The sequence below is a fragment of the Lagenorhynchus albirostris genome, chromosome 15, assembly GCF_949774975.1.
Source record: "Lagenorhynchus albirostris chromosome 15, mLagAlb1.1, whole genome shotgun sequence".
Taxonomy (NCBI): domain Eukaryota; kingdom Metazoa; phylum Chordata; class Mammalia; order Artiodactyla; family Delphinidae; genus Lagenorhynchus; species Lagenorhynchus albirostris.
In genome coordinates this window covers 64073909-64098435 of record NC_083109.1, presented here as the reverse complement: position 1 = coordinate 64098435, position 24527 = coordinate 64073909, and the positions used below count along the sequence as shown (strand labels likewise).

The following is a 24527-nucleotide window of genomic DNA, read 5'->3' as shown; positions in this document are numbered from 1 at the left end:
AAAAAAGTCCCCCTTTTGTGAGGCCCCCCACACTCTTCTTTGTGAGTGTAACTTTTGTTTCTGCCCTAAATAAACTGCTTCTTTGTTCTCTTTGCTCTTCAGCTTCGGGTTTTTTTTTTTTTTTCCTTTGTGTTTGTCACCCAAATTCTTTTTGGACTAGTTGAACAAGAGCCTGGACTTTGGATAAAGCTTTTCCAGTATCAAGATCAAGATGCAAATTTTTAAAAAATTCAATATTTTCTATGTTTACCTAAAATTATTTTGCAAAAACATGTTACATGTGTTTTTTCCTGCTGGGAAAAAGTGAAGAACAATGCTATGCAATTTATTTTGGAATACTACTGTCATTCGAGCTTTGGTGTAAATTAAAAATTATACCTCAAAGTACAGTGAAGTTAGAAAAATGTTTTGGAAACACTGTAGCTTGGTTTTTGTTTCTGTTTTTCGTTTTGTTGTTGTTCATTTTTTTGAATCACACTTTTGAATTGCTCATCTGCCTGGGACAAAGCTTAGTTACTGTGGCATCAGGCACATTGGTTCAGAGAGAGGTAGTCATTACCTCTGATCAGTGGAGATTTCTGATTCTCCTCTCTATTGCATACATGGCTGGAACGCCTTTTCTGGCCTCTTGCGGTTGGGTGAGACCTGCTAAGGCATTCTGACCAATGACCAGTGAGTGGACATATGTTTGCTGATTCTGGCAAGGAGCCTTTAGGCCAAGGAGCCTCTGGCAACCTTTCCTCCTCACTGGCATGGCAGCTGGCAATTTTTGAGATGGTAGCTGCTCTGTCAGCTTGCCCTTAATTAATGAAGATAAGCAGAGCATCCCCTAGCAAACTGTGGGATGAACTTTGAGCAAGAAACAAACTTTTGTTGTTTTAAGTGAGTGAGATTTGGGCATATTTGTTACCACAGCCTCAGCTAGCTTATCCTGACTGATACCCACATCCAGCTATCTGAAGACACTGTTGCCAAACTGTTAAAACCAAAAAAAAAAAAAAAAAATCAAAACATTGGAACTGGCGTATCTTTACAGACAGAATATTTTGGCTTGGCAAAAGTGTCCAGAAGGAAGTAGATGATGCTCTGTTTAGAGCATGAAGCAAAGGTTTTGGAATGTTCAGACAGACATGCTCAAAATCATGTTCAAAATGCTCCACCTATCACCTGATTGGAAACATTAACAAAGTATACACGTTGACAGTGTTTCCCTGTGTATGTTGCATGCCCTGTGCCCACGTGCACCAGTTGTTTGGTTGTAAGGAACAGAGAGCATTTGATCAAATTCAGAGATGTTGGATTAATCGTTCAAGATCCAACTATGGCATGATGGAGGCCACACAAAGGGCCAGATCTTTGGACTTTCTATTGCATATTGTTATTTTGAGCCTTACAAAGTTTTGTTAAACCATGAAGAGTATGAAAGATTCTCTCCTATCATCACAGTTGATAGAATTTTCACAGAGTTTGCATATCATTTCCTTGCTGAATTTTCATTATTTTACCATCATCTGTCTTATCCCCTCATTCATTTTGATTATCTATTTTACCCTCCTGGGATATTTTTCTCCCAGTTTTATAATCTACTTTTTAGTGTTTGTATTTCTCTTATTTAGTTTCAGAATTTCTATAGAGGACAGATTCAGGAGTTGAGTTGGAAAGGAGGTCTGGGCTAGAGGTACATTTCTGTAGTACTTAAGAATGAGAAAATTTCAGTTGTGTATATCGAGGGATGCGATGCACGATATGGGGGAACAAAGCCTTCTCCCAGACCGTCCCCTGTCACCATGACTACTATCATCCTGTAGAATATTTATGCTGAAGCAGTGGTTCCTCACCTTTCTTCTGTCTGTTCTGTTGAACAAGACTCTCACAAGCTTGTTTTCCATATTGTTGCAATCAGTGGAGAGAATAATGGATTCGGTATCTGATCAGTTAGTTAACTGTGAGACTTTGAACAAGTTGCTTAGCTCCTTAGATGGGGAATGATGATATGACTTTATTGAATTATTATAAAACTTACACAAGATCATGTCTGGGAATGGTTCTTATGGTGAAGGCCCAAGAAACACTTAATTCCATTCTTTCCCTACAGTTAATGAGAGAAGCAGCATAGCCCAGTGGTTAAGTGTGCAAGCTCGGAAGTGACGCAGCTGGGTTCCAATCCTAAATTCTGCCTCTTGCCAGCTCTGCATAAACTGGTGGCAAACTACTTCACTTCTGCAAGCCTCCTGCGCCATGCCTACAGATACAGGGTAAGACGGGACCTGATAAATTGTGGGATTACATGAGATAACGAATAGACGGTGTTCAGGGTGTTGTAAACACTCAAGAAATGATAGTTTTCGTTAGCTTCATTATTAGAAACAAGTTTCTCATATCCAGTCTCTGTCTCCCAATACGAGCCCACAAACGCTGACCTGGAACCCTTGAGGCCGTATGTGTTTTGGAATTCAGAATGCTCTGGAAAGTAGGAAGATAATGTGGTGCATATACCATGCATTCCACAATGTCCCGCCCCCATTGGGGCCTGTGGTAGCACTTCATGATCAGCTGATGACTGCAGTGAAATACATGAATGTTCATGCTCAATGGGATGTGGGAAATTTGATTTGAGCATGCAATTTGAATTGGGAAATGCTCGTATAAATAACCGGGGCAGCTGAATTGTGGCAGGTTTGTGCTCTATAGATTTTTTTTTTTTTAATCTCAGGGTCTTTAGAATAGAAGTTCTGCTATAGCAGCTTAAACCATCACAGGCCTTTGCACTCTGGTTTTGTGCTAGCTAGTTTGGCATCATTAACTGCCTGTCTGGAGTTTTGTAAGTTGAAGTTGCCTAATTAACTTGTACAGTTGGAAAGGAAAAAAATGATTGAACCCCCAAACAATACTATAATTTAGAGAAGTGACAAAATCTTAACCAAAAACCCCACAGGTTTTTTTTTAATGTTTCTAGTAGCTTTATTCTTTTATTTTTAACATCTTTATTGGAGTGTAATTGCTTTACAATGGTGTGTTAGTTTCTGCTGTATAACAAAGTGAATCAGCTATACATATACGTATATCCCCATATCCCCTCCCTCTTGCGTCTCCCTCCCACCCTCCCTATCCCACCCCTCTAGGTGGTCACAAAGCACTGAGCTGATCTCCCTGTGCTATGCGGCTGCTTCCCACTAGCTATCTGTTTTACATTTGGTAGTGTATCTATGTCCATGCCACTCTCTCACTTCGTCCCAGCTTACCCTTCCCCCTCCCCGTGTCCTCAAGTCCATTCACAGTTTTTAAGTAGGAAGGAGTATGGAATTATCTAGTGCAACTTCACCAATTAGGAACCAGAGAGAGTAAGTCTCTTGCTGGAGGTCATTGAGTCTTTGGAAATGTGATAGCTTTTCCTGCAGCAACAAACAACCCCCAATCCCAGAGGTGTAAGTTTCTAGCTTATATTCCCTCAGAGCTGCAGGTGGCCCATGGCTCTCCTGGGCTGGGCTGGGCTGGCCCTGTTCCACATGTCTTCTCGAGGAACAGCCATCATCAGGGGCGTGCTGCTCTCATGCTGAGTGATGCAGGCTCAAGAGGGGCAGAACTGAACCACAGGAGTGTCCTTGTAGCTCCGGCCTGGGTATGGTGTGTGTCACATCTGCTTACCTTCCACTGGGCAAAACAGGTCTATCTGTGAACAAGATAGACAAAAGCCCCTTCCATCAGAGTACCCATTGACTAGTGGGAAAATGATGTCCAGTGAACCAACAAATGCACAAGATGGTTATCACGGAGTGAATGCTGTGCAAGAAACAAATAAGGTGATGAGCTAGAATAACTGGGAGAAGTCACTTAGACAGCAAAGTCAGGAAAAACCTCTTTGAGGAAGTACTATTTCAACTGAAAGCTGGGAAGGGACTAGGCTTGTGCATAGACGGAAAGAGCAGGGCAAAGGGAACCTCAGGGCAAAGACTCAGAGACAAGAAAGGGCATGATGGGTCTAGAGCTTAGTCAGCAATCCAGAGTGAAGTCTGGATTGAGGTTACAGGGGTGGGTGGGGACAGAGCACGTGGAAACCTATAGATCATCTCAGGAATTCTGGATTCCAATCTAAGAGCAGTGGGCAGACCGTGAAGTGTTGTCAGCAGAGCAATGGCATAACATGATTCACCATTTGAAAAGATCACCCTGGTTGTTGTGTGGACTGCAATGGGAAGCAGGTAGAGACACAGAAAAAAAATCCCAATTTTTTAAGAGAGACCTTTGCTGAGCCTTGGACTGGCGGTAATGGCCGTGTGTCGGCAGAGGAGTGGATGGAATCAAGAGTGCTTTTGGCAGGAGAACCATCAGAACTTGTTGATATCATGGATGTAAGGTCTCATAGAAAGAGAGACTCACAGTTGACTCCATGGTTGTTGACATGAACAACTGGAAAGATGCAGAGGCCTTTCATGGAAAGGTGGATGATGAGGGAGGGGCATGGGGTTGGATAAAACTGGAGTTCTGTTAGAATTAGTGTGACACGCCCATTAGTGGGCTAAGCCGTCTATCTTCCACTAGACTGTGCTGTATCCTCAGTGTTGAGCCCGGTGCTTGGCGTGTATCGGGTGCTCAAAAAGCATTTGTTGAATGAGGGAATCTAAATGATATGCTTAAAAGCTACAGATGACTAATGGCTTCTAGAACAACAGATGATCCAAAGTCCATAGCAATAGCTAATTAAACCATTGCAATCCGATGTCCAAAATATTGTGTGCTAGAGACCCCCCTTCCTCTCCCCGTTAATTGAACAGGCCCTGTCTCTTTTGCTCTTGTAGCCCATTGTTCTTCAAATGTAATTAGCCTTTGTGTTTTGACAGTAAATGAGAAGCTGGTACTTTGATAAATGGCTTGTTTCTGGGAAAGGAGTATTTGTGAATACAAAACCCTGTCTTCTCCCCTTTTTTTCACACCTTTTCCTCCTGTGTTCGGAGGCCCTTGGGCTATACTAGTACCTTCAGGAGGGCCAGGTTTCTTAGGAAGGGATAGCAACACAGAAATAATAGTTATCATTTATTGAGCACCTGTTACATGAGCAGGTAGAAACATTATATGTGACAGAACAATCTTGAAAAGTAATTTTAAAAAAATCTTTGTGTTCCAGCTGAATAAACCAAACAAAGCTCAGAGAGTTAAAATCTCATAGTAACCAGGAGGCTGAGTTGAGATTCAAATGTGTCCAGGTTTGGGCTTCCCTGGTGGTGCAGTGGTTGAGAGTCCGCCTGCCGCTGCAGGGGACGCGGGTTCGTGCCCCGGTCCGGGAGGATCCCGCGTGCCGCGGAGCGGCTGGGCCCGTGAGCCATGGCCACTGGGCCTGCGCGTCCAGAGCCTGTGCTCCGCGGTGGGAGAAAATGTGTCCAGGTTTGTCTGACCCCAAAGCTTGTGTCATTTCTGTGATTCTGTGTCTACCTTAATGGTAAGTATCGGCACCTTATTTGAGGCCCTCTATGTTCCTCATTAAAAAAATAGTTTATTGAGATATAAGTCCCAGGCTATATAATCAACCCATTTAAAGTGTACAAGTCTATGTGCCTCATTTGTTAATGGAACAAATAGTTTCAGTTCTCATTCTTAGCCAGGAACAGCATCCTTCTGATTACTCAAGTCTGTTATCTCCTGTGATCTGGTCTGGTCTTCTCGTCAACCCTCTGATGGGCAGTATGGGGGGATTATCACCTGCATCTTACTGGTAGAGAAACTGACAATGTCACGAGGCTTGTGGTCAGCACATCTCAGTATGGAACCTAGGATAGTCTGACTGTCAAGTCTGCTCTCTTAGCTTTTACATGATCTGCTCTCTGAGAGCTGTATAGCTCTTCTCAACTGACAAAGATTATTTTTTCATGTCCGTGATGTTATTTGAGAGCAATATGAAAGATCTTCTAAACCAATTCAGCTGGTTTGCCTTGTCCTGACCCAGAGAGGGACACTGAATTTCTCAAAACTGTCTGTAGCGACCTCACACACAATAGGATGGCCTCTTTCAAAAGAAGAGAAAATAACAAGTATGGTCAAGGACACAGAGAAATTGGAAACTTTGTGCACTGTTGGTGGGAATGTAAAATAGTGTAGCCACTATAGAAAACAGTGTGGAGTTGCCTCAAAAAATTTAAAAAAAGGATTACCACATGATCCAGCAATCCCACTTCTGGATACATACTACCCAAAATTCAAAGCAGGATCTTGACTTTTTTAGCTTCCATGGATAAGCAAGTTCATACTGTATTTGCTTCTCGGTGTCTGGGTTATTTCACGTAACATAATGTCCTCCAAGTTCATCCGTGTTGTTACAAATGGCAAGATTTCCTTCTTTTTTATTCCATTGTATATATTTAGCACATTTTCTTGGAATCTAAAAAAGTCAGACTCATAGAACCGGAGAGGGGATGGTGGTTTCTAGGGACTGGATGTGGGGGAAATGAAGAAATGTTGGTCAAAGGATACAAACTTCCAGCTGGAAGATGAATGATGTACAGCATGGTGACTATAGTTAATCATACTGTATTGTGTACTTTAAATTTGCTAAGAGAGTAGATCTTAAGTGTTCACAAAAAAATGGCAACTATGTGAGGTGATGGATGTGTTAATTAACTTGACTGGGGTTATCATTTCACAATGTATATGTATATTAAATCATCATGTACACCCTAAATATATACAATTTTATTTGTTAATTACACCTCAATAAAGCTGGAAAAAATAAAAAGAATAACATGGCATGAAAAACAAACTTAACATAAATAAAACACCAAAATGAAAAAAAGCACAGGATCTTGAAGAGATATTTGCATACCCATATTCATTGCAGCAAGAGTGGCAATAGCAAAGAAGTGGAACCAACTCAGATGTTCCATCAATGAACGAATAGATAAAGAAAACGTGGTACATACATGCAAAAGAGTATTCAGCCTTAAAAAATGAAGGAAATGCTGACTAAGTCTGACTAAATGGACTAAGCTGGAGGACATTATGCTCAGTGAAATAAGACAACCACAAAAGGAGAAAGACTATATGATTCCACTCACAGGAAGTATCTAAAGTAGTCAGACTCATAGGAACAGGAAATGGAGAGGTAGGTGCCAAGAGCAGGGGAAGGAGGAATTAGTGTTCAGTGGGTACAGACTTCCAACTTTGTAAGTTGTAAAAGTTCTAGGGACTTCCCTGGTGGTCCAGGGGTTAAGAATCCACCTTCCAATGCAGCGGACATGGGTTTGATCCCTGGTTGGGGAACTATGATCCCACATGCTGCAGGGCAACTAAGCTGGCACGGTGCAACTACTGAGCCTGCACACCACAACTAGAGAGCCTGTGTGCTGCAGTGAAGAGCCCGCACGCTGCAACATAAGATCCTGCATGCCACAATGAGGATCCCGCATGCTACAACTAAGACCCAACGCAGCCAAGTAAATAAATAAATTAAATTAAATTAAATTTTAAAAGATGTAAAAGTTCTAGCGATCTATTGCTGAACAATATGACTATACTTAACACTATTCAACTGGACACTTAAAAATGGTTAAAATGGTAAATTTAATGTTATTTTTTTGCCAGAATAATTTAAAAAAATTCAAAAACTGTCTGTGGTGGACTTAGGACTTGAACCCATGTCTATGGAATCTCAGTGGAGTTCACCCTGAGGGAGAATGTTGTCTGCATTTCTTTTTTTGGCCAAGGTTGTGACTTTGTCTCAGGTTGGGCATGTTTTTTTTTTTTCCCTAGCGCCCTTGAGAAGTAAAAGGGTGCTTTTGCCAGCCCTCAGGGAGAACCAGATGAACGGGGTGGACCTGCCAGAGAGTACCTATTGCAAAATGCTTTCACCTCCCCTGGGATGGAGGCTGCAAATGGCGCTGCGAGATAACCAAGGGTGGCACTATTAGTCCCACATAGAGAATCCAAACTCAGCAAGATTCATTGAGAATTCAAGATCACTTGGACATCAGTGGCGGAGAGGAGGCTAGACCCCAGGAATTCGAGTGCTGGGTCCGGTGTTAGTGAAGTGGGCAATGCAGCTCATTTTTAAGATTAGAACTTAAGAAAGAGGTAGAAAACTTGGATGCTTTCCTTATTTTTACTATTTTATCTAAAGAAATTTCTAGAACACCAAAGTGCACAGTTTTGTTGAGTTGTCCAGCCCTGACCTCTGATCCCAGTGTGGATTAGTGACCTCATACTTGGGCTCCCTTGCCGGCTGCTGGGCCACCAGACGGGTAAGAAGGTACCTCCTCCAGGCTGGAGGGGGGCCCTCCGAGCCCTCTCCTTCCAGCAGTAGATTTTCCTTTTTCATGCTTGAACTCCAGAGGCCCCCAAGGGCTTCTGCCTTAGTTAAAAATTAAACTCACAAATCATTTCTTAAACTGTCTCATAGGCAGCCAAATAATCACCGTCAGTAGCGGGTGGTCTGAGTCACTTCCGCTTTAATGCTTTTGGAAACATGGGCTTCGTCCCAGCCGGTTACACTATCCTCTACCACCTCTCTCGCCTGTGGCGAGACCTTGCTCAGAGAACTCTGCTCAAACGTTGTAATAGAGAGGTCCGTGTTCCCAGTTCAGAGTGCACTGATATGTCCTGGTCTGCCCCATTCCTGTCCCGACTCCTGTCTCCTGGAGCTTGTTGGTGCCCTGGGGGCATTGCTGCGGAACACCCTCACTTGGGGACCAGCCAACTGGTGGAGGTCTTGAAGCACCGGCAGAGTGAAGGCCCACCACAAGCTTGAGTAGGCTTCCCTGTGAGCCATCCCGGGCCCTGGCCTCTGCTCCTGGGAACTCAAAGGGGGCCCCTCACAGCTGTCCTTTCCCTAGCCCAGGGCTTCCCAACCTTGGCTTATTGACATTTTGGACGGGATATTTCTTTATTGTGGGGCGCTGTCCTGTGCACTGTAGGATGTTTGGCAGCATCCCTGGCCTCTGCCTACGAGGTGCCAGTTGCAGCCCCTGGTTGTGATAACCAAAAGTGTCTCGAGACTTGGTCAAATGTCCCCTGGGGCACAGGCCCCCTGCTGAGAACAACAGCCCTCGTCTGTTGGCCTCTCTAAGGCCAGTCGTTTAAAGTCATTCAATGCAAAAAAGCTTATTCTACTGCTTTCCTCCTCCAACAGGGATTTAGATCGAAAAGGAAGGATTCAGTCCTTGGAAACCCAGAAGAGCCTGTTTATTCAGTGGAGGGTGGGGCTGGCTGGCTGTGAAAAGTCAAGTCCCTTTCTTTCCTTCTGGAGAAGCTACCACTACATAGCAGTGAGGGTGGCCAGCCAGGATCTTGGACAAGGGCTGTGTGTCTGGAGGCTGTGTGTCTGGAGGCTGTGTGTCTGGAGCCCATGCTCGTAACCACCCTGCTCCCTGCGTCCTCCGAGGACTCACCTCAGTGGTGGTTTGGAGAAGGATGCGGGGGCCACTGGGCATAGTTCACTAACCAGCTGTGCTTCCCTGGGACAGTCACTCCTCCTCTCTGGGCCTGGCAAAGTGAAAGGGGTGAGTTAGATAATCTCTACCATTATTTTCAGCTCTGATGATTAGTTTGCCCTGTCTTCCGGGCCCCACAGAAGAGAGTCCTTGCTGTGTGAAGGCAGAAATCCATCCAACGAACAGGTCATGAGCTCCTCTCGGGGCCCAGGTGCTGTACTGGGTTACTAAAGATGAAGAAGAGAGAGCTCTGTGACTGAGGATCTCCTAGTCTCAAGGTGGAAACAGACAGGCTAATAGGAACAACAGTGGGTTATTGTTCCTAAAGTAAAGGTACAAGCAGGGTAAGGTGTGGCTCAGTTAGAAATCATCTCCGCGTGGGGATCAAAGCTAGTGTCCGGAGCAGCTTGTTTCTTAGGGCCATGGGAACTGGGCAGTCTTACTGTCATGGCATCTATCTGCTCTGGCTACCTATAGCTATATCTGTATCGATAACAAACCACCTCAAATTTAGTGGCTTTAAACAACTATTTTATTACATGGACAGATTCTGAGGGTCAGGACTTTGGGCAGGAAATATTGGGGCTACCTTGCCTGGGACCTCAGTTGGGAAGGTTTGAAGAGCTGGTGATGACTCGAATGGGTGGGACCTGAAATCATCTGGAGGCTTCTTCACTCACAGGTCTACCATTTGGGCTTGGCTGGGACTGTCGACTGGGGTACCTGTAAGTGGTCTTTCCCAGTGGCTTGGGTTTCCTTTCAACATGGCGGCCTCAGGGCGGGCAGACTTCTTTCACAGTGGCTCATGGCTCCAAGAGCAAGTAGAAGCTGCCAGGTGGAAGATGCATGGCTTTGGATGACCTGGTGTTGGAAGTCACATGGCAGCCCTTCTGCCATACTTTTATAAGTTGAGGCAGTCATGAGCTCATGCGGATTCAAGGGGAGGGGACACGGACCCCAACTCTTGTGGCAGGGACATAAAAAAATTTGCAGCCATGTTTTAAAACCACCACACCATTCTTATTTCCATGTTCAGAGGTCTGAATTTCTCCAAATCTTTAGTAGAGAATCCCACCTGGAAAAATCTCTCCAGGTGTATTTACACCAAAAGCCTACTTCAATTAATCAATTCTAACGCTCCAATTACTCAGCTTATATTTCCAGACACTCTAATAAGCACCACAAATGAATAGGAATTAAACTGATGGTGCATCACCCTCTGCTATTAGAAAGACCACACTTGATTTCCCAAGCAGCCTTTCCCTTTGTGAGATGAGCTTCCTTCTCTCACCTCTGTTTAGCACAGGGAAGTGTTTCCCTGGGGCTGAGGTGGGGTTGGAGCAGGTGGGAAGGCTTCCAAGAAAATGTAGCAATTGTAATAAAGGTAAGTTTTAAATGAAGACTGGAGCCTTTTTGGTGGGTGCCTTTTTCGTGTTGGGAAAGACCTGGGTTCCTATCCAGCCTTTGCAGTCAACAACCTGGGCCTCAGTTCACTCATCTGTAGAGTAAGAGGGTTGGGCTTGATAATTTCTAACTCTTCCAACTTCAAAAATGTCTATGACTATAGGAATATTTACCAAGGGCAATTTTCTAACATCAATACCCAGAGGGAACACCCGTGTCATAATCATATTCATTTGAATAACTTGCCTTCAAGAAATACCTTCACACTCCTGGTAACCAGACCTTTTCCTCTGTATTTGCATAAATACACACATAGATTTTTACATCGTTGTATTATAATGTAGATTTTCTTCTGCAATTTCCTTTTTTCCCCACCACTGTAATATATACTGAAAAGCTTCCATGTCAGTACATAAAATTAAACTTAATTTTTTTCCCCTGCTATATAATAGTGCACCTTATAGATACACCATAAATTATTTAAATAGACCCCTTTTGATATAAATGCACGTCCCTTCCATTCTTTTGTCTTTATTAACAATGCTGCAATGAATAACCAAGTACATACAACACTTTTCTCCTATGCAGCTATATCTATAGAGTAAATTTCTAGAAGCAGATTTACTGGGTAAAGGCTATGGGCTTTTGTAATTTTGATAGATATTGACAAATTTCTCATCATAGACATTATACCAATTTATTCTTCCATCAATAATATATGAAAGAGCTTTTTCCCCTCACACAATGTATGATCAAACTTTATAATTCTTGCCACCCTGATAAAGTGAAAATGGCATCTCATTGTAGTTTTTTTTTTTTTTGCGGTATGCGGGCCTCTCACTGTTGTGGCCTCTCCCGTTACGGAGCACAGGCTCCGGACGCGCAGGCCCAGCGGCCATGGCTCACGGGCCCAGCCGCTCCGCGGCATGTGGGATCCTCCCGGACCGGGGCACGAACCCACGTCCCCTGCATCGGCAGGCAGACTCCCAACCACTGCGCCACCAGGGAATCCCTCATTGTAGTTTTAAGTGACATTTCTCCTTGGTGAGAAAGTCAGCACTTTTCTTATATGTAAGAGTCCTTTGTATTTCTTTTTCTCAGAAATGTCTCCTTGTAGACCTTTTGGAAGGAGATGCACTTAGATCATTTTTAACAGATATTGTTGAACTTGTCTGATGGATCCACTAAATGGCATTGCTCTGTCCTCCTCTTTATACCAGTTTCTGATGTCGCCTGTAAACCCTAAGGCCGATGGAGACATCCTCAGCCTAGCAATCCACCCCTTTATATGAAGCTTTGCCTTTGGGTGGACTGGAGCAGGACAGCTGCCAGAGTGACCTCCCCCAGCCATGAACTGGTCTGTATTTGCGAGGACAACACTGGGGAGATGATGTAAAGCACCGAAGCCTCTCTCTGACCCTCCCATGCAGTCTTGTCCACCAGACTCAGGAAACGACTGCGCTCCCTTTTTGATGAAGCCTGTTTCTTCATAGTACATTTTGTTATCATTATGGGTTTTGACTTTTTTTTTCAGTTATACATATATATACATTCTTTTTTTGTGTGTGTTCTTTTCCATTATGGTTTATCATAGAATATTGAATATTCTGTGCTATACAGCAGGATAAACTTGTTGTTTATCCATTCTATACATAAAAGCTTACGTCTGCTGACCCCAACCTCCCACTCCATCCCTCCCCCAACCCCCTCCCCCTGGCTACCACCAATCCATTCTCTATGTCTGTGATTCTATTTCTGTTTCATAAATAGGTTCATTTGTGTCATATTTTAGATTCCACATGTAAGTGATACCATATGGTATTTGTCTTTCTCTTTCTGACTTACTTCACTTACTATGGTAATCTCTAGTTGCATCCATGTTGCTGCAAATAGCATTATTTTGTTCTTTTTTTATGGCTGAGTAGTATTCCACTGTATATAGGTACCACATCTTCTTTATCCATTCACCTGTTGATGGACATTTAGGTTGTTTCCGTATCTTGGCTGTTGTGAATAGAGCTGCTATGAACATAGCAGCATGTATCTTTTTGAATTATAGTTTTGTTCAGATATATGCCCAGAAGCAGAATTACTAGATCATAAGGTAGTTCTGTTTTTAGTTTCTGAGGACCCTCCATACTGTTTTCCACAGCGGCTACACCAACTTACATTCCCATTAACAGTGTAGGAGGGTTCTATGGGTTTTGTCATTAAAAACAAGAAAACCGACTTACAGTCTTTCTAGAAAAAGTCAAACATTGACCAGTTTCATCATTTATTGGCATCAGTTTTTCTACTGGTGATGTTGGTGATACATTTCTTTTTTCTCAGCAGCTCCTTCATCCTTGCTTTTCACGGTTTACATATAGAGATTGAAGGAAAGCCAGGTTTGGCTGTAAGCCTAGGGCCACGCTCACCAACACAGTTAATCAGAATTTGAGGTCAATAGCCCCCTGCTCAGCCAGGGATAAAGAAGATACTCTACGTAGATTGTCATGTGACCTTAGTGTTTGGTACTTAGTGTCTGGTACTGGCCTTAGTGTCTGATACAGATAGAGTAGGGGGTACCTGGAGAAAGAGAACCAGGCCTGGCTTTCTTGACATAAGAGAAGCCATGTTAGGCCTAAGCCATTTTGTGTCTGAGCCTGGGCCTAGTGCTTGCCCTTGCAAAAGGATAGGCCTCAATAGGAATCTTAAGAGAACAAAAGAATGTAAGAACAGACAGCTGTTACCTGGCCAGGGAGATAACATAACCATATGGGGACAATATATCAGTTGTAAAGCCTCCCAGTCCTGTTTCAAAGGTAAGGATTAGCCTGAAGCACATTCTTGAGCTGTTTTGCAGGACCCCATCCCCCTCGAGCACTCGACCACCAGATTCACCAGAACCTAAGGAAAGATGATGCTGACCTTTGCTGACCCTTGTGACTTTAATCAACTAGAGCTTGGACTCTGTCAACCTTTGCCCCAGTTCTATGCTGAATTGTCATCTGCTCAAGCCCCTTCATAACTATGCATGCGCTCTTGGATTAAAACTTCCCCAATTTTGTTGTTCGGGGAGATGCTGCTTTGGGAAATATTTCTGTTGTTCTCCTTACTTGCTGCAAGTAATAAGCCTTCCTTCCCCTGCTCTTTGGCTTGGGTTGTGTATTTTGGCTCCGCACCCACCAAGAGGCAAATCCAGTTTAGGGGTAATAGTACCAGCTAGCTAAAATCCTAGAAGGAGGAAAGTTTGGACAGTCAGCCAAGTTCCAGCATTTTTCATGCACCACGTTCTGTGTTAGGGGTGCAGAAGTGAATTACCAAGATGCAGCCTTTGGGCTCAGATAGCTTGAACGTCAGGGCAGGTCAATCCATAAGCAGCTATTTGTAATATAGCGTGGTAAGTTCCATGATTAAAAAAAGCTTTTCCCAATTTAACCCAAAGGATCCTGGAGGAGGTGCACCTTGGTCATAATATTAGTGTGCATTGCTTTTAGGGAGATAAGACTGTGTGATAAAATAAATGAAGAGAAATAAAAGGATGTGTGAATATGTAGAAAGTGGTTTGGTGTTTCTGGAGCAGCAAGTATGCCATGGGCAGTGGTTGAAGAGGTAGATAGAGGCCTGTTTGCTCTCTGGAAGACTTATGATTTATTCCACAGGTTGTGTTTTCCCCATGGCCAGACACGCAGATGGTGTTCCACTGGATGGATTCTCTTGGGTGTGCCTAGGTTTATCCACAGTTACCAGCTCAATGGTTATATCTGCACCCCTTTCTCTATCCAACAAGTGTGTGAAAAGATGAAGTTTTTACAGTCCTTATAAAGCCTGGACCCATCAGGCTTGGAGCTTGAAGAGGAGTGAGGCCAAAGAAATACAGTCCAGCAACAGATATAACGTCTGAATAGCTCAAACCCTTTGCTGTGGAGTTGAATCATCTGTGCATTTTGACTTAGTCTAATTAAACTCTTCATGCTCAGCAAGGAACACAGGCAAGTGAGAGATGGAGACATGCAAGGGCGTTTGTGAGCACAACGCAGATGGTGCAGCAGCTCCATCCTCCATTCCCTGGCATAAAAGGGCACGAGAGGAGAGGACTGACATTCATGTCCCATGATCAGGCTCAGTTTCCCATGTAACTCTCATAAATCAGGACACTAAACGCAAGATAAACAACTCACCGAAGAACCAGTGAATGACACAGCCATCGCTGGAAAGAAGGCTGGCAGGGTTGGCCACATACAAAACCCAGCATATATGTGACTTTAAAGAGGTAATTAAGTTAAAATGGGGTCATTATGGCCCTAGTCTAATAAAACTGGTGTTTTTTTTATAAGAAGAGGACATTTGGAAACAGACACACACTGAGGGAAGCCTATATGAAAGACGCAGAAAGAAGACAGCCGTCTACAAGCCAAAGAGCGAGAGGCCGCAGAAGAAACCAACCCTACCAACACCTTGATCTCAGACTTCTAGCCTCTAAAACCATGAGAAAATAAATTTCTGTTGTTTAAGCCACCCAGTCTGTGGGACTGTTTTATGGCAGCCTTAAGAAACTAATGCATTGTAGAAGGGGCCTGTTACATTAACTATGTCTGTCCCATCCCTCTCCAAACTGTTCAAATCTTTATACAAAAAGGGAAACCACTCACAAACATTGGCACATTAGTTGCTTTTGGTCAGAACTTACTTTGATGCCCCTCCCAGCTCATCAGAGGAGTGTGAAAACATTGTTGTGTGTGATAGGGGCCATGGGAGAATTCAAAGCAGAGAAGAGGATGGGTCTGAATTTGGGGTTGATCACACCAGCATCAATATTGAAGATAGATTGAAAGAGGGCAGGGTGGGAAATGGAGAGCGATTAACAAGCTTTCCCGTGCAGTAGCAGCAGGGGTGGAGAGTTCTGCAGGGGGTTGACAAATATTTAGGCATGAGAATAGTAGTATTGGCTAATAGGATGGGGAGTGAAAAGAGGGAGGAGAGATGGATGACTGCTATATTTCTAGCTTGGGTATCAAGTATATGGTGACACCATCAATGGAAAAGGACTCTAGGAGAATGTACTTGTTTATTTGCATGCTGCCTCATTCCAGAAAGAACTAAAGTTGGCTTGCACAAATACTGACCATGCCATCATGAAGACAAGCAGATAAGGAGAGTGAATCAAGGACCAGGTGAAAGTAGGAAAGAAGATGAAAAGAGCAAGGTTAGTATACAGATCTTCACCCGAAGGTTCTAAACTCTTGCCAGAGATGGACTGTTTGTTTTGCTTTAGCCCTAATGAATGATGTTATTCAAACTTGTCGGTTTGATCAATGTCCACCTCTTCCAAGAACCTAGAGTCTGAAAATTCTGCCTTGGTGTGAAAGTCTGGCTTTTGGGTTCTGGGCATCAGAGGCACCAGGAATATGGGGAGAAGCATAGATTGAACCTTTGGAGAGTCCGTAGAGAGAGGGTCAAAAACTACAAGGTATCCCCAGACTCGTCCTATGACAGAGTGGCATCTGGGCCCTGAGTTCAGAGACTGTGAAGACAGAGTGTCTGTAGTTTGATGTAACCGTGTAAAATCTGTTTATTTGGGAAATATGACATGGATATGTCACATGCCTTCCATGATGCCACTTGACTGATTTGCGAGGCATCACTGTTCCTGCTACGTGAATATGCACGTTATATAAGCAGTCTGGCAGCTTAAGTCTTGTTACTGTCATTTCCAAGGTGGCAGACGATTCAGAGCTAAGGGGACCTCTCCTGCCTCACAGTCGAGCGTGAATGCATCACCATCCAGGCACATTTCTGTTATCCCTTGATGATCGTATGTTTAGAATACGCCCCAACCACCAGTTTGAAAGCTCTTGGGCTGGGAAAGGGAATGGCTGTCTCTGTGTTCTGTTTTCTAGAGAATCTGTCTTCTGCCAACTGTTAAGGTGAAAGTGAGCAGGGTGTTCAACAGGTTTACATTCCTGCTGCCTGTTGGTCCCTTTCTCTACTGCAGAAGGGACAGGAGAGGGACTTTTGAGAGTGAGTTGTATAGACTGGCTCTTGGCACTCATATTACTCTACCTCACTGGGTCCAGAACTGGTTGGAGCCCGACTTGCTGATCTTTGCAGCTCATGAGTGAGTGTGTGTGTGTGTGTGTGTGTTCGTGCACATGTATGCACATATGCATGTGTGTGTGTACATTTGGGGTTGACTTGCTCTGTTCCCTGCCGTGAATATCTGTTGTTGCTGTCTGCCCACATCCATTCCCCCTTCTCCAGTGAAATCACCCTGATTTCCTCTTGGAGAGTCACCTTCTCCTACTTTCAGTCCAGAGGTGGTGGCATGACTCAGATCATCATCTTCCACCTTCCTGCCTTCTGTGACTGGTTCAGGGATGGTTCGTGACTTCATTCAGGCCACAGAGAGCAATACTGGCACTTTTGATGGAACTACTGGAGAAAAGATGTGCTCATTGCTTCTGGGGCTACTGATCTAGTACAGTATAAGCCTGGAGTTGCTGGCCGCCATCTTGTCGTCACATGGAGATGGCCCAGCTAAGGATGGAACCAACACAGAGGAGATGAGACCTGAGATTTGGGAAAAGACAGCCTGCACCAAGCCATAAATGAAGCCCAATGACACGTGGACCCCGTAGAGTTGTAAACCAACAAATTCATCATTATCATTGTTATTTTTTATTTCCATCACTTCCAACAAAAGTCTTGCCTAAGACAATCTCTCTCAAGACAAAGCTTGATTGTCTCTAGGCAGGATCCAAGCTAGAGTGTTGAGACATTTAATCATAGGCGTGTTTAGGGGGCGTTCCCTGCCAATCCCCACGGATATACAAGGTCTAGGGAATACGTTGTGACTTAAAATGAGGGAGGGGCTTTTACCTCAGTCTTTAGGTGCCCCTGGAGTTCCTGATGCTCCTTCTGCTCTATACTCTTATACCACTTTGTCCCCCAGCCTTTGTCTTCTCCAAGGACCACGTCACTGCTATATTTTCGTCTAGCCAGAGGTTTGACCAGAGTTTTTTGCCTGTGCTTTCAGTCTCAGCACCTTGTCCAAGCTCCCTGGTATCCCACAGGGATCTGTATTCAAACAGGATACTAGTTCTATCACTTGTGAACACCTCAAACCTCCATAACCCTCCTGTTATGGAGAAGGCAATGCTTAATCTACCTCCTCACCACCAGTCCCCACCCTATCAGCCTGTTTTTCTATGCTGTCAATGAGCTTCCACCTCCAGAACAAAACTAGGGTGGGGGTTGCCTTCTGCATGTCTCATAATTTATGTTTTTGGCCCTTTGGCTGAGATGATAGTTGTCTCCACTATAGACTTGCTCCTCCTTTCATGCCGAAGGAATTTTTAGCTGTGTACAAGTAGATGTCACAGCAAGGCCGACCTTTACCAGCCTGCCTTGCAACTGGGGGCAGCTGTACAACTAAGTTCTGGCCAGAAGGATCTAGGAAGAAAGGGTGGGTAGAAACTTCTGAGAGCCTTCTTTAAGAGACAGTTCCTACTTGCCATTTGTTCCTTCTTCTTTTTCCCTTTTCCCATCCTGCTGCCTGGAATGTAGGTGGTGCCATCTTGAACCAAGAGCATGATGGTCATATCTTAAAAGATGTTAGAGCAGTGAGTTGGGAGGGGACTTAGACTTCAATTATAAAAGATGTGCAGAGGAGGAATCCCCCTCTTCTTTGGCTTCATGTCAAGATGATTGAAATGACAGCTTCCATCTTCTGACCATCAAGGGGCAAGCTCAAGGATTAAGGCAACCACTGAGCATGACAAAATTGAAGGAAGAAGAAAGCTGGGTCTCCGATGACATCACCTTCCTGGACCCTCCTACCTCCAGACTTTTTGCTATGTGAAATGAGGTCTTTTGCCCATTGTTTAAGCCACTTTTATTTGGATATTTTATTATATAAAGTCACCCTAACTGATGGGACATGAAGGAGCACAGTCCCAGAACACCAAGGCTTGGTAACTTGTTCTTAAGATGAAGCAAGGAAACTCCCCCTTGATCTTTTTTTTTTTTTTTAACATCTTTATTGGAGTATAGTTGCTTTACAATGTTGTGTTAGTTTCTACTGGATAACAAAGTGAATCAGCTATATGTATACATATACCCCATATCCCCTCCCTCTTGCGTCTCCCTCCCACCCTCCCTACCCCACCCCTCTAGATGGTCACAAAGCACCGAGCTGGCATCCTTCCAAGACAAGAACAAAACACAAACAGATATCACAGTAAATTATCCCCCATATGTAAAAAGCACAGCATGGAACCTGACACATTTAAGCAGCCAGTAAAAGGTAGCTATTTTTCTTTTTCTTATTAGCATAATGCCTCAATAAATGTTAGTTTCCGATGCTATCTCCTTGAATGTCTCTTCCTCTGCTGCTAAATTCCCCAGTACCTTTACATTTATCTCCCTTCTTCCCTATTAAACCTGACTCTTGAAATGACTGTCAACTCACTCTCACTGAGGTGTCAGTGATAGATAAGACTTAATGTATGACCTCATTCCCCAAACACCACTGGCTTGAAAGTAAGATTTACATTTAATAGAGGATTAAAGCCTTAAGCCAAAGGAATGAATCTTTAATGGTAAAATCTGAGGCATCAGAAAGCTTATGAGAAACTAATATTGCAGGGGAAGGGTCTCCCCTCTGATGATCCCAGTTTTCTCAGGGGTTCTTATAATGTTCTCCAAAGTTTCCCAGATTTAAAAACATCACGTCAAAGAACAATTCATAGTTAGTGGTTGACAAACAGAGATTCGTGATGAAGCTCTGCAGAACTGGAGTGGGAAGGGGACTTGTGAAATCAAAGGCATGAAAAGAGGGGGCCTCAGGTCCAGAGGGAGCTGTCTGTCGAGTGCGTCAGGCTGCCTGGCCGTGTGGATGGAGCCTCCCTGGGAGCTGGTGCTGTGTTGAACCACATTTGTTTTTTGATGTAGCAGTTTCTTGCTTCCTCTTGACATCAGCGCTTCAGGGGCTGTAGCACGTTATCTTCTTCCTCACCCCCATCCCCACCCTGCCCTGTTTTTGCACTTGAGTTTTCTCTCCTGGCCTCATCCTCGTCTCGAGTCCCCTCTCTGCTTGCCCTGACCTCCGAGGGCTTCTTTGGCCAGTCTCCTTGAGTTCTGTGAGCCTGACTTAGGGTCTCTCCTCTCCTTGGATCCACCGCTGAATCTCTGGGCAGCTCAGTGGGACCTCCAGCAGTGCAGATGTGACAGGCTGCCTTCCTGGTCTTTGGCATTTCCTCTCTGAGCACCGCAGCCTTCACTTGGTTTCCTGCTCAACATCTCCTCTTGGATGTCTCTGACACTTTAAACTCAACATGTGTGTCCAAATATCTTCCATCTGCCCCCCAGATCCGCCGTCTCTGGGAGATGGAGTCATGTGAACCCCATCAGCTCTGGCTGGGTTAGATCTATGACGAGGGAGGAGGGAGGCTGCGGTGTTTCTTCCCAGCCCCCTTCCTGAGAGGAGCCTCAGCCCCTTTCAAGGTAGCCTGCTCTACAAGACTCCCTCTCAGGCTCTGGCAGCCTTCCTTCTCCTTGTCCCTGCAGGTTGGGGCCCCTCCACTGCTGCCTGCCTCAGGTGAGCGCTCTCCCCCTCACGGTGGGTCCCCTGCCCCAGCTGTGTCAGCATCACCTGGGAGTTTACTCAAAATGCAAATTTGGAGGCCACATCCCCATCCTTATGAGCTAGAAATAAGATGTATTTCTACATTTTCTACAAGCTGCACTTTAACTAGTCCTCTGAAAGAGCACGATTCTGATGCGTGCTGAAGTTTGAGAGTCACCTTTCCGCACTTTTGTGATTAGTAACAAACTCTTCAAAGTATGCCAAATTGAGTGTTACCTCTGTTTTCTATTGAGATTCTAACTGAATAATAATGATGATGATAATGATAAAAATAGAATTCTGATCCTTCTTCACAAAAGTGACCCTCTTCTAGGGACTCTATTTCACTGGATGGAATACTAGGGGATTTGGTCTTACGCATCTTTTTACTCTCAGCACTTACCAGCCTGCCTAGTACATTGTAGGTGCTCAATAAAGGTTCATTTCAATGGAAGTTTTTTTTCTTCCTAGTTCTGTACTTTTCACGACATGCTGTGCATAGATTCAGCCATCCACCCACCCAGGCACCACCACATAGGCACTGGGCATGTAAAGCCAAGTAAATATAGCGTTTGGTGTCATGGGTCTCATGAGTTAGCAGGTGACAGGTCAGTTCCCTGAGCTTCAGTTACGTCATCTATTCACTGAGGAGCATCCCGTTGTTCACCTCATGGGGTTCTTGTGAGGATTAAATGTAGTAATGCATGTAGAATGCTTGGCCCCATGCCTGACAACATAATGTCCAATCAGTTTTAGTGTTATTTACTGTGATCACAGTAGATAAATTATAATGTAGCTTAGGCAAGGCTCGAACAGAGATAAAAACAGAGCTTTGTGGAGCCACTTCAAGCCATGAAGCCAGGTGAGCATTTTGCATGTTGAAGGATCATTAAAGTACTTTGTAGATTACTTGGAGTTCCATAAGTATAAAGGGTTTATTTACTGGTCCGGCTGTTATTCTTGCCCTGTGTGACATCTCTTCTCTGCTTTCCCACTTCAAGGCTACTCTTTAGTTTCCATTTGACCCAGTTTTATTCCTGTTAAAAAGTTAGCCAGCACACAGGACTAACCCAATGATTTATTCTGGGTCGAGACACCTTCAATCTCTGCACTTATTTTTTTCCCTCCAAAATGAATATAATTTTATCATTTTCATTGGTTAAAAAGATCTATGTTCATTGTTTTAAAAAATCATGTGATAAGAAGTACATAGAACAAAATACAAATCACTCAGAGACACTACTTTTAGCTTATCACTCTTTTTGGTGAGCCTCCTTCTGGATGTATCATTATATATTTATCTGCACCTCTATCGAACTTTAAAATTTTACTTAAATGGCGTCATTTTATACTGGCAACCCACTTTTGAGATAGAGGCCATCCTCAGAAGCTCTTGCAAAATTTCATGGAGAGATGCTCCCTGGCTCTCTCTAATATGACCACCAGATGGCGCTGGTTCCGAATTTATCAGAAATTCCCATCCCAGGCGCTGGCTTCGGGAAATAAATGGTCAAAGTCCCAGGTCCCCGACTCTGGTCCTTCACATCACTCTGGGCCAGTGTTGAAGATGGATTGATTTTTGTCTTTAGCGACACCTTTGGAGGGCAAAAGCCATACCCGCATTCTGACGTGGAGCAAATCTCTCGCCTGTGCCCCTCACCACGCCTCGGCAACTCGCTTGGACTGAACCATTTCTGAGTGTTAGTTTGTTGGTGCCTGTCTTCTCTTCCTCTCCCAACCTCCTGTCCCTAATCAGATTGTGTGATCCCTGCAGGAAGAGACTGAGTCCCCTAACCCAGAGCTTTGTGCATAGAAGACATTCAATACCTGTTGAGTTTAAGTTTCAGTGAAGAATAAGGTGGTTTGGAAAATAGAGGTTAGAAAGAAAAAAAAGTATGTGTTTCAGAGTGAAAAGAAAGAAGCATAAAAAGAATATCATACTGGCGTCAGAAAATTTGACTTTTCGGCTTGGATTTGGTATTGACGGGATGGCTGACCTTGGACAAGCCAATTGACCTCTGTGGGGGTCACGTTGGCTTATGTGCATGAGGAGGGGTTGGACAGAACGATCCCTAGGTCCTCTTCAGCCCTGACATGTTTGGATACAAAGATCTCTCTATTTTTTTTTTCCCTTGGGTCAAACTGCACCTAGAAGTGAATCCCTCTGGGTGATGTCAGGAGCCCTGAGAATCAGGTCCAGCAGCGTCCAGAGCCTGGCCTGGCCTGAGCTCCACTCTCCAACCGCCCTCCTTGCAGAGCTGTCAGCGCCAGCCACCCCATACATCATTATTAGATTCCCTTCATCTTGCTAATTGACACAGGATGAAATATACCCAGCAAAGGAAACAGCAAATGCTTTCTCTTTCAGCCAGAGTGGCTGGCAAATGGGAGAAACTGCTGTAAAAGTTAACTGAGATTGAAAACGGGCCTGCTCGCATCTTGTAGGGCCAATGTTTCCTGTTACAGGGAACCGGGTCCAATTGGCGGTGGGGATGGGGTGGAGGGGTGGCCTAGTGGTTCCACGTCTGAAGCCTCTCTGCCTGCTGGGGCCCAGATCCTTAGAGAACCAAGACAGAACAAATATAGGTGGAACAAGGGGAGAGAGAAGGGGGCTCCTTTGGTCACTCCCAAACTGCAGTGACCATCATAGCCCCTGCTCGGCTTGAAGTCTGCTGAGAATTATTTTGGCATCAGAGTCTAGTACCTACCGGGCAGAGGGGAGTGAGGAATTCCTAGTGTTGGCTTTAGAGCCATGCTTCTCTACTGGGAGATGTGGATGTGCCCCCCGGGGGACACTGGACAATGTCTGGAGGTGTCATGTGTGGGGTGGGTGTGACACTCGCATCTGGTGAGTAGAGGTGGGGTGCTGGCAGACATCAGACATGCACAGGGCAGCCTCCTCAACAGAGAATGGTCCTGTCTCAAACGTCAGCAGTGCTGAGGATGAGAAACCCTGTTTTAAAACAGTTTGTGACTTTGGACAGGTAACTGAACCTCTCTGGGTTACTATTTTGTTAAGCTATGTTCCTAGTTTTAGATGGTGTGAAAGATGGCTGGCAAAAATGCCCCAATTCTCCAGCCTCCCTGCCCTGCCCATTGCAGTACGGCCTCCCAGCTCCTGCTATCAAGACCTGGAGTCTGTGTCTGTAGCCCTTGGATCGGGGCTGGCCTTGGGAATCGCCTTGTGATAGCTTGAAGCCTAGGCTTCAGAGCCTTTGAACAATTCTTCTAGTTCCTTGGGAGCCCGGGTCTGCCGTGTGGGCAAGCTGGAGGATGAGGGGCCTCGTGGAGAACAACCAAGGTGCCCTATCTTAGGGCCAGCTAATCCCCCAAATGTGAGAGGGAACCCAGCCTACAGCAAAACCACCTACCTGACCCACAGCTGACCAGACCATGGAGCCCGGCTGAGACAAGAAGAACCAGCCAGCTGACCTGCTGTCTCACAGGCAGTAAGAGATTCTTACCCTTTTAACCCAGTGAGCTGCAGGGTGGTTTGTTATGCAGCCAGGGATAACTGACACACATGGGCTTGAATGTCAGATGTAGTTAATGGGGAACTCTGAGGGCCGTGGAGGAACTTCTCAAGATTTGCTTTCTTTCCTAATATCTGATATTTTCTTAAGTTGGATAGCTTTCCATGGTCCAAGGTGCATACAGCTGCGTCTTTGACACCCAGTTAATGGAGCTGAGCAAGCTCTATCTGGAGATAGGTTTGCTTAAGGTCAGTTTTATCCACTTGTATCATGAAATCAACTCCGACATAAACAATAGGCAAAGGTTATTTATTAGAAGGACTCAGGAAAGCTGATGAATGAACAATCCTCAGGGGCGTGAGGAGTCAGGGCCCCTCAAGGGATCTTGGCAGCAGGGATCTGTGATTCCCCTTCTGGAATGTGTCAAGGGTGACCACAGTGTCCTGACCACCTCCATCCAGACTGAGGACCAGGACGGGAGACTCTGATGGACTTTCTTGTGCCCCTGCCCTGTCGATAGAGGTGAGATCATTTGATTGGCAGCCCAGCCAACCCCACACCGAGAGGGAAAGGGGCATCAGACAGGAGCAAAAGATGCCTTCCACCTTAGTCCTCCGCTTCCCCTGCCCC

The 24527-nt window shown here is 44.7% G+C and overlaps 1 long non-coding RNA gene across 1 annotated transcript in view; it reads left to right on the top strand.

The window, feature by feature from the left end:
• Positions 1–2120: 2120 nt before the first annotated feature.
• The window catches only part of LOC132504849 (uncharacterized), a 228997-nt gene continuing 206590 nt past the window's right edge, over positions 2121–24527 (top strand). The window contains exon 1 of the long non-coding RNA XR_009535129.1: positions 2121–2255. This is a non-coding gene — a long non-coding RNA (uncharacterized LOC132504849). The remainder of the gene's footprint in view (positions 2256–24527) is intronic.